Raw genomic sequence first — 6,178 nt, forward strand, 5'->3', positions numbered from 1 at the left:
CGCGAAACGTGCACGGGCTTCGCATCGCATATACGTAGTGGAAAATTATTAATTTTCAAAATAATCGACTTACCGTTAACTGGTATTCGAATTTTTAATTTCACCTCGATCGGAAGGTTCCAAATCGGCGAAACAGTAGACGAACTGGAAAGGTAGATAAGAAACGCGGGAGAAGCATCGACTAGGGGTTTAAGAACACGACGGAGATTCAGGGGTTGAAGCGAGACGGTGTGCACCCCTTTACCGCCCCGCGGAAAGAAGAACACACCGGGGGTCGCAGGCGTTGAAGCACGGAGGAAAATAACTCTGGCGTGAATAAATGATAGGAGCCGAAAAAAGTTGGCCAACATCTCCTGCTAGCGAGTTCCGGGCGACGCTCGCAAGAGAAGCTTCGAGGTATCCTTTAATACTTTTTGTCTTTGCGACCCCCGCCGCCACCCGTGCGCTGGTACCCTCCGCGTTGCTGTCAGAAGGCTCTCGGGGCCGAGGGTGCCATGTTCTTTTTATTTTTTCTGTTTCTTTTTTTATTCCCCAGCCGCTGGCAGCCGAGCACTTTAGATAATAAGGCCAGGACGCTCGGCAACGGACGAAAGGGTAAATTGGGTATTCGTCCCAGGAATTATCTCTCTAATTTCTTTAACGTACCAGTCTCTCGCCTTCCTCTTATGTAACGTGTATAGAATTTTCATCGTCGCGGATCGGGGCTTGCTCGAACCCCATCAGCGGACTTGATGCTCTCTCCTGAGGATGAAAGGGTTCATCTACCTGATGGAAAAGATCAGAAGACGGTCGGGCCAGCTTTAAATAATTTGCGGCCCCCAACCCTCTCTCTCTCTCTCTCTCTCTCTCTCCCACCACTTTGATCAGCTACACCTGTCTCGCGGATATTTCGAATCCGTGGAGTCTTAATTCGAGACAGGAAGAGGTGAATTCTGGGATTGCGGCCGAGCCAAAAATAGTGTATCCTGGTCGTCGAGAAATACAATTATTCCCTGATTCCAAGTGACAATTTTTACGCAGGATTAACGGTAGGTATTATTTCTTTAAGAAATGGATTTCAAAAATGTACAGAAAGTAGTGGTTACCAATTTCAAAACATTCTATAGTATTCTATTATTATACATTTAACTATTACATTTAAATATAATTAATATGTAATTTTTCTATCCCGATTGTTAGTGGATTGGTGGTTTCGCAACTTGGAAGCGGAGAGTTACTGCGGATCGGAATAGAAAACTCATCAGCGATTTTCGTTTCTTTGCCACGATTCAATTCCGTTGTTCATTGTCGGAACACTGACTGGAGCATTCCCCTGAAACGGTCTCGTGGCCAATTGCATTATGCAGCGAACAGTGGGGCAACGTCGCAACATCTTCCGTGGAATCTACGGAGGATTAATCGAGCATCCTTTCGAGGTAGTATCACGGAACCTTGGGTTCGATGCTAATAATAATAAACGATCTCCAATATAAGGGCTGGGGTGATGTAATTCGTACAAATGATAGTTCACGGCCATCGGTCTGGGAGGGTAAGAAAGGCTCGTATACATCGTAATGGCCCTAAAATTAGATCCCACCCTTGGCGCGGGTCCGAGTTCGACAAATTCGGTTAGGTCGATGAAAAATGAATCGCTGTTACCGTCGGGGTGGTCGGTTTGCATCTTCGATTTTTATCGACGGGCACAACGTTAATTTATCGACGTATAATTTATCGGAGGTTGGAGTCTGTCCTCGGTGTTTTTGGGAAGAAAAGGATCGAGCAGCCGCGTCGTGTTACCATCGGATAAAATCGATGGCAGTCGTTGAAAGTTTGCGTACGTTAAAGTTCTGCGCGTATTCGATTGTTTTTGATTTAGCGTGCGCCGGTTTTCGTTTTTACGCCGGACGATGCGATGTGGCGTCGTGTTTAGTCTGTACTACTTGCTCGCCACACGTCAGCCAAAATTTATTTTTTTTTTTTTGTCCTGAATAAACTATCGGAGCTTTTAGGTTTCGGATATGACTCGTGACATTGACTCTGTCTATGTCACAGTGTTCCTGCACCTTGGATTATCGTCTAATACAAAATAATTTACCTATTGAAATTGACAATATTTTTATTCTGAAGTGTGATGTGCGTAGTACAAAAAGTTGTATTCATTCTTTACATAAATTTATATTATATTTATGTTACATTGTTATTTAATTAGCACTTGTATCGTTTATAATAGATCTTTTTAAACCTTTCAGATTGTAATATAAATAATTTGTTTTTTGAACAAGATCTCAAAGGCAGGCCGAAAGTGCATTGTACTTAATAGTTCACAACCTGTGTTCTTTATATTATCGATGATATTACAGATCAAACAAAATAATATACGTCACTGTTATTAAATCTCTTCTTTAGCGATTTTGCGGCACTTGTTCGACGTCTATTCAAAAAATTTCTTCAGCAAGGATTAACGTCTACGCAGGAATAACTATAAGAGAGAAGGTTTGTTTCACGCATAGCCTGGAGCGTTCGTTATATTATGTTTGCCGCTGGTGTTTACAGCTGCTCGTAGCCCGGATGACAATCTCGAACGAAGGGTGGCTCGACGATAAGACAGACATGTACGCGTATTTGTTTTCAAGCTGACTGCTCGAAATGTTTAATGGAGGGAAGTATCGGATGACGTTGAAATTTTATCCGGACTTTGCGAATTTTCAAGTAATTTCCGGTCAAGAGAAGAGAAGAAACTTAAAACGATGAATAAAGGGATCCGGTAATCCTTAAAACGCACGAAGAAACTCAGAATAATTGACAAAGTGTTATTCGAATTCTTAAAATTTAAGACGAAGATTAGAATGAGTAATAAAGTGTTTTTTAGTTTAAAGGTAAAAAAGTGAAGTTTTAACCTAGAAACGCACACGTTGAAAGAAGATTCCAATGCCATGGACATCTTCCCAAAGCTGCGATTTGCGTTCCCAGTCAACGTCTCTCGTGCACCTTTCGAATCGTCAGGAGCATCTTCGCTGCCGGCGCACGAATCGAGCTCGACGAAAGAAGGGAGGAAAACGGTCCGGGCAACAGCGGCGAACTTTGCCAAAGACAATATAAAAGTTGGGAGGGTCTCGCAGGATTGGAAGTCGTAAATATCATCTGCTAAATAAAGCTTCATCCTCGAGTAGGATTCAAGCGGCGGTGAAAACCCCTTTGCACCGGCGACAGGGGGCGGAGGGGAGGAAGTGACTCGGAGACAAAGGCTCGTAACGCTGGCTGACATTAAGGTATTGAAAGAAAGGGAGAAGGGCGGTTGTAAACGGTGTCTCTGTTCACCCTTGCAAACGATCATCGTTTCGCTGCGTCCCGGCGAGGAGGAAATCGACGCTGACGTCTTAACTGTCATACAATGTAACGAAATTTTTTCGCTCGATGTCGAATGCACTGCATTGGTTCAACTGATGTCCTTGAAGAGTTTTCCTTGCAGAAGAAGTTGAGAATTACAGGAATCTAAATTTACAAGGCGAGGAAAGAATTGTTGTTGATACTGCAAAGATCAGAGCTTCATTTGCCAGAGAGTGACGATTCCGTTAGCTGAAAGTGCGATACCCGTAACATTCAAAGAAGAAGCCTGGAATGTCTTATAGATGCCGGGTGAACGTCGAATGTGATCGAATCGGGACAGACATTGAAAAAATATTTTTCAGTCATCCTTTTCTCGGCGCATCGCCGATTTTTCATTAACTTCTCGAGACCGCCGTTAAAGAAACTCGATTCTTCGGAAGGGGGTGGGAGGTGGTAGAATGGACGATCGAGATTTGACTGGACGAAGGGGAAGAAGAGGTCGGAGAGGACACAAAGCTACTTTAAATAAAGGAGCGCTCCATCCATTGAACCTATTGTCAACCTCTGACGTTGACTGAGCGAACGGCAGGTCCGCCGAATCCATCATCTCCATAGAAAACCTTAATTATTTTCTGATGAAAGAAACCCCCTCGGCTCGAATCGCTCTTTTGCTTCCGTCTCCTCATCTTCTTTTCGAACAGTCGGCGATGCTCCTCGAACGTAACTCGAGCGAACTGAGCGATGGGACGCACAGTGTGTTATTCCAAGTGTGTTTATGGACGTTATAAATCAATAATAGAATGTCCATTTCACCAGAAAACGTAAATATTATTCCAAAAAACAAGGTATAATTAATTATTAATAGACGCGTATCGTTCGCTTGACTTCCATTCACAACTCCATTGCGCCAGTATTCCTTAATGACCTCTTTAATTATACAACCAATCTGAACATAAGTTTGATATGTAGCGATGCGCACGAGACGAGACGAGACGAGATTTCTACGATCTCGATCTTGATCTCGAAAAATTTCGAAACATGCATATCACTGAACGATATTGTATGCATCACAAATGTTTACTTATGTCGGAGATATTAAGTTTTAATTGTTCCAATCAATAGATATTAAAATATAGAAAAATACCTCGCGATTACTTATTTAAATTTGATTCTCAACTTTTCATGTCCGGAAATATTACCTTCTAACAGTAACATTCAATCTTTGATTAGATATTAATGAGTATCATGGTTCAGAATAAGTATTGTCTATAATGTAAAAAAATTGTCCGTGTAACAACTAGCTTTTCCTTCTCCAACCTAAATGTATGCCCTACGCGAACATATTTTTTCCTCCAACGAGTGCCAAAAATGGCTACTTTTCTACATTGTTCTCTTCTTTCAGTTTTCAGAGACGCGACGGAAGTTATTAACGAAAATTTCTGAATGGGAAACAGTTTCCGCGGGAGGATGCGTCTCTGGAAAAGTTTAAGGTCCCGTCGTGCCTGAAGTGTTTTCGGTAGCACAGACCGGTCCGTAGGTGGCACGACAAAGCGGAGATGAAAGAGCGCTCAGCCCCTTTCCGGTGGCATTCAAATGTGGCCTTTCTAACCATGCAACCCCATATCTCCCGCATCCTTTCCCCCAGAGAACACGCGCCACCCCATGGCCACCCCGTTCGAACGGGCGCGGGCGCGGGCGACCAAAGACAACCGTACCAGAAGCCCATCCAGTCCGCCAAACAAATGACGCTTGAAACAAACGAAAGACGGCTACGGCGTTTGTCTTTTGTCCGTGCTGGCACGCACGGAATTCGACCACCCTCCGATCTGCTCGGGGCTGAATCGCTGCGAGGAGATGGCGGTGGGGCGATGGGGGTGGACGTGGAATAAAAAAATATCGTCGCCGGATTTTTGTCTCGGTTAGCCAAACGATTCTGCTTAATGGCTCGCGCAAAGCTTTCGAGAAGGGACGCCCAAATACAGGCCATCTTCGAGCGGAAGAACGCGTTTCTCTTGGATCGCGCGTGGTCGCTTCCAATCCGTGTGGGAGGGTGTTAAAAATGTGCCGGGGTCTTCTTGCAGTCGAGTTTCTATCGGACGACGTGTAAATTTACTAAAAACAATTCGGGGGATTATCTCTAATCACTTTCGTGTTACAACCGCATAAGTAAACCGGGTGGTTCAGACAAAAGGGGGTAGTTTCTTTCTTGAAACGCAAAAATCGCACGTGAAAATGGCGCAAGTCATATAAAGGTCCCACAAACAAGTGCACGAAGCTTCGTAAAAATCGGAGTGCAACAGTCACCCGTGTTTCTTTGTAAGTTCTTTCTCTGAAAATACAATACACCGCTCATAGTAAGTACCAACACATTTACATTCCTAGCAAGATTGCCTTTTTGGAAAGATTGAATAAAACTCTCTAGATACAGTTCATACACCTACATAGCTTAAATCAGTTCCAAGAAATCACCAGCATTCCTCAGAATCAGTTCATTTGTACATCCATTCCTCACAGATTAGTTCCAATGAATCAAGAGAGTTCATCAGTCGTCGTCCAAACACGCTTTCCCTTTGGATCAATGGCCAAAAGCCAATAGAATTCCTCAGAACTAGTTCCCATATTCCCTCTTCCCAAATCACTTGCCTAAATCCCACAGAATTCACGAGGGCTATTACATTGATCCAATCCTCCAGACTCATTTTCTCAAAACTACATAATAGGAAAAGGGGAGTAGCCTCGGCCATTTTTTTTTTTTTTTGAGGATGTGTATTTAGGTAATTCACAATAAACAAAACCATGAAACTTAACATAAAAGTACTCCAAAACGAGAAATTCAGTCATTCTGGAAAAGTAGGGGGTAGTTCCTGGAATC

This window comes from Hylaeus volcanicus, chromosome 3, assembly GCF_026283585.1.
Source record: "Hylaeus volcanicus isolate JK05 chromosome 3, UHH_iyHylVolc1.0_haploid, whole genome shotgun sequence".
Lineage (NCBI taxonomy): Eukaryota > Metazoa > Arthropoda > Insecta > Hymenoptera > Colletidae > Hylaeus > Hylaeus volcanicus.